The sequence below is a fragment of the Cyprinus carpio genome, chromosome B5 (genome assembly GCF_018340385.1).
Source record: "Cyprinus carpio isolate SPL01 chromosome B5, ASM1834038v1, whole genome shotgun sequence".
Classification (NCBI taxonomy): domain Eukaryota; kingdom Metazoa; phylum Chordata; class Actinopteri; order Cypriniformes; family Cyprinidae; genus Cyprinus; species Cyprinus carpio.
This window is the reverse complement of record NC_056601.1, coordinates 838506-852859: the sequence shown is the minus strand read 5'-3', so window position 1 is coordinate 852859 and position 14354 is coordinate 838506.

Genomic DNA, 14354 nt, shown 5'->3' with positions numbered 1-14354 from the left:
AAGATGCATATTTTTATGTCACGTAAATTAATATATACAATTGCTGTTCAAACTTTTGGGGTAAGTAAGATTTTTTTTTTTTTTAATAAATTAATTTTACTCAGCATGGATGCAATAAATTGATCAAAAGTAAAGTGACTACATTTAAAATGTATTTACTATTTCAAATAAATGCAGTTCTTTTGGACATTCTATTCATCAAAGAAACCTGTATTACAGTGTATCACAGTTCCTGCAAAAAATATTAAGCAGCACAACTGTTTTCAACATCGATTTTAAGAAGAAAAAAAAGTGTCTTGACCACCAAATCAGCATATTACACACTGAAGCCAAAAATTCAGCTATGCATCACAGAAATAAATTACATTTTTAAATGCATTCAAATAGAAAACAGTTATTTAAACTTGCAATAATTTTTCACACTTTGCATTTTTTTTTTTTTTTTTTTTTTTTTTTATCAAATTAGCCTTGGTGAGCAAAAGAGACTTCTTTCAAAACATGTGTATATTCATAAATGTTTGTAAATGTGTGTTACATAGAATCATTTTTTTTTTTAAATATAAAAACATTTTTTGAAAACGTAGCATTTTCATTTTACAAATATGACACAGCTAACTGTACTTTATGTCATTACTGTTGCCAGGCAATGTGGCACATTCACAATTGCACGTATATTGACTTGGCTTATCCAATTAGGTTTTCAAGCCATAATTATCCGTTTTATAAACACCATTTAAAATAGAAGTGAGTTTTTGGAGATGTTAATGTCACAGCTAACCCCAGTACCCACAGGCCAGCCCTGCTCTCTCGGCTCTGGAGCACCAGAGCACAGACATTGGCTCTTTGCCTGTCACTTTGAATGACTCCATGAAAACCAAAAGCCATTTAGAGCACAGTAGCCGGGGTAATTTGTTTTGACATGGCCTAATACCTCTCTTAAACTTGGCCAGGTTTGGGTTCAGCAGCTCCGTTCAAGCCAGGCACGGACAGAGTGGCCCTGTCTGCGTTCTTCTGTGAGAGGATTGTTTCTGGCATGTCTCAAAACGCTTGAGACAGAGATCAAGGCCAGTCTGACATCCCTCTGGCCTGTCTATCTCCTGTCAGTTTTCTTGCAACTGTTATTGTGTTAACGTGGGCGTTTGGGGGAAGGGAGTTAAGCAAGTCCTGCTTGCCTTTTTTTTTCACAATCCTGTGCTAACTGAATGCTAATTTTTCGATAAACCCTACCGGGTCTGGAGAGATCTTTATGAAATGACTGTCTGACAAGATGATCTTATGAGGTTTCCTAATGCGCGTAGGAAGAGCAAAGGGTTTAGCAGTCATTGTCTGCACTGTCAAACGTTGAAGGAGGGAAGGTAAACCCGAGACACTCTTTAAAATGAGTCACACTAATTGAATAACAGTGGCTCAACTCTCTTTTTGTCTCTCTCCTTTTCTCTTTTATAAATGGCAGACAGATAATATCTGAAAGAAGCACACTCATCCAGGTTTTACCGTGGCCCGTCACGCTGCTGAACACATAGGAATCCTGATGCCTTTCAAGAGTGAACTTGTAGTTTTTTTTTTTAAATTCCTTAAGTTTTGTAATTATTTTATATTGAAATAGTTTCTTGGATCCCACTGTAATATGCAGAGACAGCTATAAATGAGCTGGTTATTGATGACTTACTAAAAAAAAGTGCAGAAACTGTGGCGCTGTCAACATCGCTCTTCTCTGGGGATTACAACCTTTTTAGTAATTGGTATTGGCGAAATGACCCCTTATAATAAGATGCATATAGTATCATATTAATGTATTAAAATCTTCATGATGTTTACATTGCATAATGTTTCCAGAGCCATACTCAATGTGAAATGCACATGCAAGTCATATAAAATGCACATATTGGTAGTTAGTATTGAGTCACAGAGCCACTGAAATATAGATGTTACACTCAAAGAAGATGATCATGCCCATGGCATACTGTATAGAGAATATAAAGCAGGCAACAGTTAAAAGGTGGGGGATAAAAAAAAAAAAAAAGATGTGAATTTCCATTTCATGTGGTCACATTAATCTCTGTTTGGCAAACTTTCACAGGCTAAATTCTGTCATTTTTGTTAGAAAACAAGTGATCTGTTATTTTACGTGAGGGCCAAAAATGTTCCCATACAGATTTTGCAACAGGGATCAAGCCGTTCACACAAATTCGCAGTGTTTACCAACAGAAAGCTGCGTGGTTTGAAAGTGACTTCTGTGTGAGCGGTGCTCAATGCATCTCTACAGTTTTAAATGACACGCAACTTTCAGAAATTGATTGATATGACTGCACTGATACAATCAGATGAACTGAAAAGCTTACGCTTAAGCTGGATAATGTCAAGTCAAGTCACCTTTATTTATATAGCGCTTTATACAATACAGATTGTGCCAAAGCAGCTTTAAAGTTTTAAACAGTAAAAGTGTGTCGATAATGCAAGAGGATGATAGTAAAGACTCAATTTTCCAGTTAAAGTCAGTTCATCATTGATTCAGGCACTGTCTTTTATAGCATCTTGCAACTTTGACACTGATATTGAACTGAACTGAATCAAAAATGAACTGACTTTAGTTGAAGTACAACACTATTGTCCTCAGTCGAGCTGCTGATAGCTGTACTGAACTCATTTCAAGATGGATTGTTATTGATCTGAACTGAATGAGCTGAATAAGGATGATGCTATTGTCTTTTACAGCAGAATCTGAATTGTCTCCATTGTTGAGTTTTATAACACTGTTTATCACTGTGAAGCTCTTTTGACACAATCTGTATTGTATAAATCACTATTGACAATAGAAAATTGACCTTTTTGCCTGAGAAATTGAATGATGTGGCTGCACCTTTAATCTTTACTGTTTTGTTGAATTATGTTTGGTTAGTGGCACAGAAATTACATTTCACCTTACTTTTCACTTTTCTTTTCACAACAATTGTACGAGGTAGTCCTCCTGTTCTTTTATTTAGAGCATGAAGTGGATCGTGTGCTGCATAACATGTAATTTCTATATTATAGAAATCAGGACATGATGCATATTGGATTTGAATTTACATGAGCCGTAGTCCTGACAGCTGATCAGATTACTAAACGGGATGCTGAGTCAGTTTCTGAGTGTGTGAGCATATACTGTACACATCCAGAAATTCTTATTTTGCATCCCCAAAACATTTCCGGCCCACATGCATCTCACCTTTCAAAGACAGCGCACCGCTTTAGTCATTAGTGCCATCTGTTGGCCGGTAGAGCTGCAGTCAGTCTGTGTGTGCAAACCGCTTTATAGCATCCCCCTCAGGGGCTTCGACTTCTAAACTGCATGCAAATCATTCATAATAATAAACCATGCGGTTCACTTTCATACCAAAGCCATATTGCATGTGAAATGCGGATGCGAGTCATAAAACGCACATATGGGTGGTTGCTATTGAGTCCAAGAGGTTCAGATGTTACATTGTTCACTCATAACCAAACCGACACCTGTCCAGCATGACTTCAAATGGTCTTCACAAGTGAATTAACGTGCCAGGCAGATGCTTTTGTCCGTGCAGACGATGTGCTTTTGTTTCTTAGTAACATGACTGAATGCATCAAACATTAAATAATAGCAGAGCAGCAGCTGGCCTTTGGCATTGTGTGTCATGCAGTAACTCATAAACATTGCATTCTTTTAAAAACAATAACCTAAAGGCCAAAGGGACAAAAAAAGAGTATCACCTTTCATAAGCAGCGGTCAAACATCACGTATGTGGATCGTGCCTATGGCGTAAAGAGACTATAAAGCGGGCAACAGTTAAAAGGAAGGTGTTGATACACTGTATCCGCTCGTGAACAATTCACCTGCCTGTGTCTCTCACCGCCGTCTTTTCTCTCTGCAAATTGACATGTCATCACTTGACTGTATTGATCCAAACCTCAGGCGCAAAGTGTGGCAGCCCGCTGGACACCTTGCCTCTTTTTTGTCGTGGGTTTTGGCCCAGGAGCGCACCGCTGCTGCAGCATCTGTGATTCACAAGAGAGCAAACAGCCTGTGAAAGCTGCAGTTGTGGGCTTAAAAGAGAACTCATTTTAACTGTATCGAGCTCTCGGGTCTGTACAAACACAAGCTGAAGGGATCTGTAGCATCGTGCTTGGCATCCTCGCTGCGGTGTTGCCTGCTGACAGCTCCTGTTAAGGGTCTTTTGTGTGGACATGGACACTGAAGACAGGAGGGCTCAGTAACGCACACAAAGAGCCAAACAGGGGAGCCCGCAGCTGCCCAACATCGTCCCTGCTTTTAACAGCACTGCTCTGCTTGGGTCAGCGGGAATCAAAGAGAACAGATAACCGCCTTTAACCTGACGGGGGCCTTTTGACTAGGAACTGAAACAAAATCAGAACTTGATCTGAATTTAGATCAGTGAATGAAAGCGCACTACTTGCAGTCTGCATTCGCAAGAGTTAATTATTTATTGCACAGTTATTTGTTTTAGTCATTGTTTTTGACTTTTGTCAAATATGTCATTACTGTGCAATAATCATTCAGGTCCATTTGACCAATTTCAGTTCAATATGATTCTCAAAACATATTATGCTGGATTATTCGCTACCTCCATTTTTTTTCTCATTCTAAAAACATTGTTAATGCATTGTTAAAATGTTTAGATTTTCTCTTGTAACATTTTAGTCAACATGTATTTTTAAAAAAAAAATAATCCAGTTGTATTTCAATTATTTTTATGATATGTTTTTGTTGTCTTTGTCAATGATAATGAAGACTAGATGAAAAAGATGCACCATAATGATAGTTAAACCATTTTAATCAAACCATACTGTTGATGTAAATATTATAGAAACAACAACAACAACAAAGTTTCAGATAGCCTAAGAAGTCATTTATTTATTGAAAATAAAATGAAGCAACATAAAAGTCTATAATTACCAACATAATTATAGTTGGACCATTTTAATGAAAACATACTGCTGATGAAAATATTATAAGAAAATATGATGATGGTCAAAAAAAAGTATCTTTTACTGATAACATAAGAAGTGATTTTATTGAGAAAAAAACATATTAGGATAAAAGATTTAATCCCATGAGTGTGGATCATTTAAACCATTGTTTTCAACTTTAGTAATGATAAGTGTATCATACTCCTTAGTCTAGCACTCCTATCATTTTATCAAACATCTTAATTTTCCAAATATATAAATGTGTACTTGTTTCAGAGAGACACATAGCTGATAACTCTCATTATACTTGCATACCCTATTTTGTTAATATTTCCTGAATCACATTTGTTTGCCTCTTTTTTATTTTCCTTTCAATAAATACATGACTTTTCGACCTTCTGTAATTCTAAATATGGGGCCAAACAGTCTTCACATTGAGCTCCCAATATGAGGGATTTTGGAGACAATTAAAACGTTCATAAAATGAGAAGGTCATTAAGGTCGCAGAGACTGAAAGCGCATTTATTCTCGGTGGAAGTCCGGTGTGCTGGGGATGACAGATGCTGGCAGCTGATTGGCCGGTTCCTGCTCGGATGGGATTCGCTGTCAACAAGTCCTAATTAGGCCAATCAGAATGGAAGGAAGTAGCTCAGATGGGTCACTTTGTTAGTAGCTCTGTTTGTGAAGCTGAGATGAAAAACAAAACACAGTCGCTTGTTCTTTCTTACCTCCGTGTGACCGGTTACTGATTCGGTCGGAGGAGGCAAACTGACAAGGGATTTTGTCTTGTTTTGACCTCTGTGTTTCTGACGTACATTGAAGCCATTGAGGCATTGTTGTTGCTTTTAATGCTGTCGATGATATAAATACTGCCCAGCATTGCATCTGTGAATATGAATAGAGGGTAATGGGTGAGACAATATCCGGCTTTCAATGTGTCATCGCGAGCCATTCAGTGTGCATGATACACAATAATGGGCGGAATTAATGCTTCTGTAGTTTTGCAGCTCAAAATTACAAGCAGTGGCAGCAGAAAAAAGGTTAGACCTTAAGATTCCGTCAATTGAATCATTTTTAGTGTGTATTTCCATGCTTTTAAATGTTAATATGGTCACAATGCATTATTATGCTTGTTTAATTCTGTTTTTAATTTCCCCCAAAATACCATTCATTTTTTCATGTGTAAATAATATTACCGAAGGAAAAATAACCAAGTGCACCTTTAAAGGGACAGAAATCATTTACTCACTCTCATTTCATTTCACATTTGTGTGCAACAAGAAAGATGATATTTCTGTTCTTCAAATATCTTCCTTTGTTTTTTTACAGACGATTTGGGACGACATGATGATATACTTTTAATTCTAAGTTGAAATTTAATTTAAAAGATTATAAGTATATAATCATACATTTTCAACCATCCAGTAAATACAGAGATGCATAATTGTTTGATCTTTGTAGGAAAACAAATTGGATTCTGTCAATTGCTTTTTTGTTTAAATGCTGGTTTTGATTTTTTTAAATATTAATATGATCACAGTGTATTATTGCACTTTATGGGATTCTGTCATCGTTTACTTATCCAAACCTGTTCCAAAGCTGTATGAATTTCTTCCAGCTGTTGAACACAAAAGAAGATATTTTGAAGAATGTTGGTAACCAAAGAGTTGGCATATCTTCTGAAATATTCAGCTGAAATATTTTCTTTTGAAAGAAAATCAGGTTTGGGTGAGTAAAACATGACAAAATGTTAATTTCTGGGTGAACTAAAATGTACAATTGTATCTGAGAGCTTTGCTCTTTATGTAACAAAAACATTAGGGAACACATATTCACTATTAAATAAGTGTTTTCCTTCAATAAACTTCCAATGTGCTGCTTATTGAAGGTAGTTGTAGTAGTAGTTATGATTAGGTATGGGAAAGGGTTAAGGGATTTAAAATATGCTCATGCAGATTAAAAATGTATAAGTACTAATGAACAGTCAATATGCATGCTAATAATCAACTAGTTAATAGTGCTCCCTAACCTCAAGTGTTACCAAACATTAATTCCAAACCGTAGTTCAACCTTAAAACAGCTTTCAGATGGCAATCCAGCCTGTCGTTCTGTGATGTGGGATGTATTTTGAGGCTGTCTGGCCTTTAAAAAGTACAAGCAATATTTTTGTTAAGCTTCTAGTGGAGCATGATGTTGTGAATGGCTTCGAGGGCAGACAGATGCCTGCCTCCCATAGCAAGACCCGGGGGCCGAGGCCAACGAAACCCTTCAGACCGGGCCAAAGACCCTGCTGATGAACCAGAACCCCTTTAACACTTTGATGTAGATAAACACTCAGTGCACGGTATGCATATGCTAATGGGAATAAAATAGCAAGTCTTTTTTTTTTTTGTTGACTTTCGCTTTTATGCACGGAAAACCATGAATGTTCCATGACGAACATTCAGCATCTATGAAAATGTTCTAATCCATAAAAGTTTCTTTATAATGGGAAAGTTTTGTTACTACTAAGAAAAATGTTTCTTTTACGAGCTGTTCACTGAAAGGTTCTTTGGGGAACCAAACATTGTTATTTTACAGCATTGCTGTGAAGCCCCAGCTTCGGGATCTTTATTTTTAAATGTGTGTTAATTATTGGCTACTTCTTCAGCGGGACATTCTGTTGCTGTATATTCTCCATTTATCTTGTGCAAGTTTAGTATTGCGGGTTTGTGTTGTGCAGCAAAGATAGATTCGTTTCGTTTTTGGCCTTTAAGCAAGCACAGACCGGGAGAGCTGTTCTCCGTCCAGTGTTGACATAAAGTTCAGCACGCTCTCTGTAGAGTGAAACAGAATCGAGGATTTCCCAGCGGCCCCTGCTTCTTTTCCCAGGCTCGTTAATCATAAATCCTGCGGGGACCAATCAGGCAGCACCCTGCTCAGCTGAGACTCCTGTCATCCCCTCTTCTTGTGTCCACACAGGGTTCCAGGAGCCAATAGGGTTGTACGGCCGTAAGACTGCAGAGAACATTGCATCTCGACAAGGGAAAAGAAATTATGAGCTCTTTTGTCAACAAAATTAATTACCAACGGCCTGTGCATAAGGGTTGTGTCCATAAAGATTTCCGAAACATTAAACCTGAGGCATCTTTTGTTACGGGCAGAGCGCGCTGGGTGGTGTTACACAACCAAAGAGAAACATATACGATGCTTTTGAGACTCTCCTGAAGCAGCCTGCTTAACTGATTGTATATGGCACTTCCTTCGGGGAGTTAACTGAGAGGTTTCTGCGTAGACTCCTGGAGAAGTGCTAACTATGGTAAGATTATCACCAAGGCCTTTGCTGTCCTCTTTCGAAGACGTTTTTGCGTTGCGGTCTGGAGCGAGGATAGAAGACATGAGCGAGACCACACTGGAAGTACATTACACTACAATCTAGAACAATGTGCCGAATCTGTCAGCAGAGTTTCTCTCGTTAGTCATCTGGACATATGGCACAATGCTTTCTGGAGGCAATATAAAATCGCTTTATAGTGAGAAGTACATAGAAGGCCTATTATGGATAAATGAAATAAAAGTATATTAATTAAAGAGATCTTTTTGCCCAGTTACTGCAAGTCTGTTGCTAAATTAGTGGCATTCTCAGAAAATGTTTAGATGCCAAAGCCTGTTTCTACCTCATATTAAAAAAAAAATAACATGGATAATTGTTGTTTCAGTTTAGTGCTGCATTGACACTGAGTTTTACAGATTTATCTCTCTTATATATCCATTTTTTTATGACTTGCAAATTCTACATTGTTGTTACAAATTCTGCTTTGTGACCAAAATAATGTTATTTCATGTGAGTTTTTTACTAAAAAAAAATAAATTAAAATAAATAAAATAATAAATTAATTAAAATAAATAAAAAATTAAATGAAATGAAAAAAATACTATTAGTTTTAGTAAATATTATTTATTTATTTTCATTTTCATTTTTTTTTTTTTTTTTTTTTTTTTGATGTTTTACATTATTTTCCAGCAAAAGTATGTTTGGGAGTTAAATTATAGCTATTCATTTATTTATTTATTTATTATTATTTATTTATTTATTAATTTTTTTGATGTTTTACATTATTTTCTAGCAAACGTATGTTTGGGAGTTACATTATAGCTGTTTATTTTCAGCTTGTTGCACTCTTTCGTTTAACAAAGTTTTTTTTCTTTTAATAAAATATACTTAACATTTAATGAAAAGATGTTTTTTTAAGCGTTTATTAACCTTTGTTAATGTTAGTTAATTATAATACAATTGTTCATTGTTTGTTCATGTGCATTAATCTTAACTGACAAACCTTTTGATTTTAGAAATGTATTAGTAAATATAGGCATCAATATCGACTAAGATTAATAAATGCTTTAAAAGTAGTGTTTATTGTTAGTTCAGTAATAATTATATTAAGTAAAGTTGCAACTGTGAGAAATAAAGCTTCATAGTTACCTTTTTGTACTCAGAAGTGGAAAAAATCTTCCATATAGGATCATTGTGAGGAAAACCTTATAGATGCATTACTTTGTTTTAAATCAGTGCTCGTTTTATGCCAAAATTGGCCTTGAAAGTAGGCCTTAAAGGTGAAATCTGGCCCTTTGAGTGTGTATGCATGCACATGTGCATTCATCTTGTCTGTGCGTTTGTGTACATGCAAAAATATGTATATGTGTTGCTTAGGGGGATTGGTGGGAAGTGTTGAATCTTGAACCTGAATTCCACAATTAAAGTGATGGAGCCTGTTTTAAAAAGGTCTTTGATGATGGGGACAGGGCATCAAACCAACAGCCCTCTGTAGAAAACCCTCACAGAGACAAAACAGTGGCTCTGCCAATCAAACGCTCTTTGAGTTTAGATGGATGGAATCACTCTCAGAGCAGTGCCTTAAGCGGTCTGTCTGTCTTTTGCCTGGAAATGACATGGATTCAGGTCACGTGAAGTTCTTCGCAGTTATAATTATTAAAACATCTTCTACAGTGTAAGTGAGAGTTTTTTTCTGTCCTCTTTAACAGAGCACGGAGGTGTGATTGACATCAAACCCGATGCTAATAGTTCCCAGCGCTCAGCTGAAGCATGACACAATATGTTTATACTGCAAAACCAATGAACCCACCAGCACTGCTCGTCACACACATATACAACACAACACATGCTGTTTCTGTGATTTGCCGTCTTTGCTTGCCGTTCTCACTTACAAATACACGTGCAAGTATACACAGGGCCTTGGCGATTTTTGTAACTAAATAAATGAGATCCCTGGGGCACTTTATCCCAGTGATTTATGGTCAGACAAGAACCGTTGAGACAAGGAGTTATGGCCTGTGAATTGCTTGTTTTGGCCGTTCAGTAAAAAGCATCTCCTTGTTGGCTACATCGATATGTTGGACTCAAGCGATGCGCAAAAAAAAAAAAAAAAAAAACTTAAAAAGTTTTTAGTCTTTTTGCTATTCTTTTCCTGTTAATATGTCCTTGAACATGAATTTACTTAAATGTTATGTTTTTTCGGTCATCCAGGATTTACTCTTTCTCCAGAATGCTATGTAATGATATCGCATTGGACTAGAATTTGCTGACTTTGCTCAGGGTGTAACAACTTCCTAAAAATTGTTACACTTGTTACTTTGTTACACTTGTGGTGTTCCCAATCAAAAATAACCAGCTAACAAAAACTTGCTTTTAAATCTCTTGTTATGCTATATTAATACAACATATTGGATTCCAAATTTGTATGAACTTGTTTGGGAAAGGGTTTATATTTATTTTTGGAACAGTTCAATTGTATGCCTTATGGATCTGACATATTATTTTTATTTGTTTGTTTGTTATAAATACTGTTCCAATACCTTTTGATGTTATGTGTGAATAACAACAAGGATTGCTACTTAATTTCATTGTACTCTGCGCAATGACAATAAAGGAATCTAACAATAAGCTTAATTCTGAAAAGAAATACAAAACAAGTTGATAAAAAGATTGAATCCAATATTTTATGATTTATAGCTTAAAGAGAGATTTTAAGAAATTTAAAAGGCGAACATCAAATTAGGTAAATGATTTCCAACACAGCACAAGGGTTAAGAAACATTCATTAATTCGTTTGTTTGTTCGTTCATTCATTAATTCGTCAATTCATTCATTAATTTTCGCTGTATTTACGTTATGGCACAGGCAGATTTTTTTTTTTTTTTTTTTTTACAGTTGCTTTATGTATAAACAAGTTAAAAACAAGAGAAAAATACTTTCAAGATACAGTCTTAATATGTCATCCAGTCTTGAGTGTTGTTTTTATACATGTACGTTTATAAGTACGTTTTACAATATATATATATATATATATATATATATATATATATATATATATATATATATATATATATATATATATATGTATGTATTTGTAAAGTAGTACACACACACACACATATATACATACTAATACACACACACACACACACACACACACACACACACACACATATATATATATATATATATATATATATATATATATATGTATGTATGTATATGTATGTGTGTATGTGTGTGTGTGTGTGTGTGTGTGTGTGTGTGTGTAGTAGTGCTTGTATGTATGCAGTCTTTAGGGCTAATACAGAGTGTATATGCTTAGGTATGAATGTGTTGTATGTGTATGTTGGATACAGCACTAGGAAAATCAGCTGCTCTCCATATGGGTGGCCTTTTCCCTTAACCCTCCATCCTCCGTCTTCTCCAGAGCTCTCCCAGGAGACTCAGAAAGTCATGCAGTTTCAGCTTGCCCAAAAAATTATCTAAAGAAATGCCACAGGCCACCTCCTCTAGTGTCCAATCGCTCTCATTATAAACAAACAAACGTCTGCAGTGTCAAATCTAGATTTATTTGCTGAAAGACGGACTGTCACCCTGTTAAAAAGACTGGTTTAGACTAACATGAAGTACTGTGGTCGGTTTATGCAGGTTAGTGTTGGTTTGGTGCTGGCATGGCTGTGTATCACCACAGCTTCTCTTCACCAGCAAACCTTACTTTAAAGCTTGACCAGATCTTTGCTGGTTAACTTCTGTAAGAAGCCTGGTGGGCCAGCAGCACTCCAAGATCTCATGATGAGAAACAACATGTGCCTGATGAAGACCTAATGGTCGAAACATTTCAATAAAATAATTTTATGGAGCAGTTATATCAGTGTGCGGACATTACGTTTGTTTTTTCCTTTAGATTGACTTTTTTGCCCTGCACCTGATCCCTATTTGGGTTTGTGGCATGTGCACACATTTTTTGCATTTTTGATTTTGAAATAAACATAATGTATCATATGCTGATGGCCAACTCAACTGTATTTAGCTGCTTTGAAATGCTAGTTCAATGCAATTCTGTGATCTTTTTTTCTCACAGTTTTATTTCATTGTGTTTAATCCACCTAAACCCATTAGTATCGGGGTCACTTGAATCATTTTGTTGGCACTGACTGAAATTAGGCAGGGGATTTGTAGTTCCCAGCAAGATTTGCATGGAACTGAAAGGGGGGAGTAAATATTGAAACTAAATTTTGGTTGTTTTTGAGTAAGATAAGAATACGGGGCCCTTTAATGTTTAATGTCCATTTCTGTTGTAATTCAGAGCAACTTTCGATTTGTTGTGTTTTCATTGAGGTGAAGATTGGAGAGGATGGATAAATGAAAATTCACTGAATATTATGTGTCAATAATCTATTCAGATTTTAAAAGTAGTAAAATGTAATCCATAATTGCAATAAACCACTCATGATGTACCGTTATCAACAGCATCAACAGAATGATGTTCCAGCGTTACAAATAACAATGAACAACACTTAACAACCAAAGACCACCAACACCACTACACCAAGTATTCTTATTGTCATGACTAATGAAAGGGTGACAATGAGAGATCATCTTCACTATTTTCCTCCGATGTAATGAGGCCACCAATGTATCCAGTTTCACTGTAAATAGCTATTGGAGATGCACAGAATTCGTCTCCTGTAAACTTGAACATCAGTATTCCGCCGAACAGTCGTCTTGTACATACCGATAACATGTTTCCGTTCTGCCGTGTTTATTATAGATTTAATGAGGGATGGATTCGTGGTTCGTCCCCCACATGCATATCTTGGGTGGCGCTAATTCCAAGGTCAGGAAATCCAGCTTGGCTTTTCCTCAGTTAGCCTTCATTACATCCAATTAAGCTTCAGCTGCCTGTGCACTTTAGTTAGTCGCTGCCAAATGGTGTATAGTTTGCCTGCCCTTTCCCTGGCCCTGTGTTATGAAAGTGGAGAGGCTTTCGAGTGGACAGCAGGTGGTCCGAGATCCCTCTTTCTCTCATGCCTAGGCTGCGTTCCCACACTGGCATCTCATCAGCTGCAAAACCAGTTTGTCAAGCCCTCCTGTCAGTGAGATGAGTGGCAGTTCAAACAAAGAGCTTAAGGAAGCTGGTACACGTAAAGCAAGATGCATGATGTCTTTGAAAATGCATGATGTCTTTGAAAAGTTGGATGAACTGCAGATTTCTCCGTAAGGCAAGGCAAGGCAAGTTTATTTATATAGCACATTTCATACAAAATGGTAATTTAAAGGAATTAAACATAAAAGGAATTAAACTGATCGTGAAAAATAACCACAACAAAAAAGCAAGGGATTTAAAAACTTTTAAAATGAATTAAAATGGTTAAGAATACATAAAATACAGTGCAATCAGTTCGGGCACAGCACAGTGCTCATTCAGTAAATACACAGCTAAACAGAAGAGTTTTGAGTCTAGATTTAAATGTGGCTAATGTTTTAGCACATCTGGGGCTTGTGTCATAAAACAGGTTTACCAGATAAGCCAGGCTTATTTCAGTTAGTCTGACTTATTTTGAACCAAATCACAGACTAACTGAATTAAACCTGGCTTATCTGGTAAACTTTTTTTATGAAACAGGTCTGATTCCAACTGCGGGCGGCACACAAGCAAAAAGTGGACTCCTCTTGTTTTGTGTGAACCCTTGGTATTTCTAACTGACTCGATCCTAATGATCTGAGTGCTCTGTTAGGTTTATATTCAGTGAACATATCTGCAATGTATTTAGGGCTTAGGCCATCGAGTGATTTATAAACGAGTAAAAGTACTTTAAAACCAGTCCTAAATGTAAGTTTGATGTAAGGATGTAAGGACTGGTGTGATATGCTCAGATTTTCTGGTTCTAGTCAGAATCCCGGCAGCAGCGTTCTGTAAGGCCACGTGGCTCGAGGAAGCTTCCTTGGCTGTCGGTTCCTCGTTCTGGGGTTCGCAGCGCAGCCGACATGGTTCTTAACTTGGCATTGAAGGGAAATTAGCACCAGCTGTGCGACTGATAGGCAGAGCGACCTACAGGAGCTGGGGCTGCACTGTAAAATCTGGGTTGTT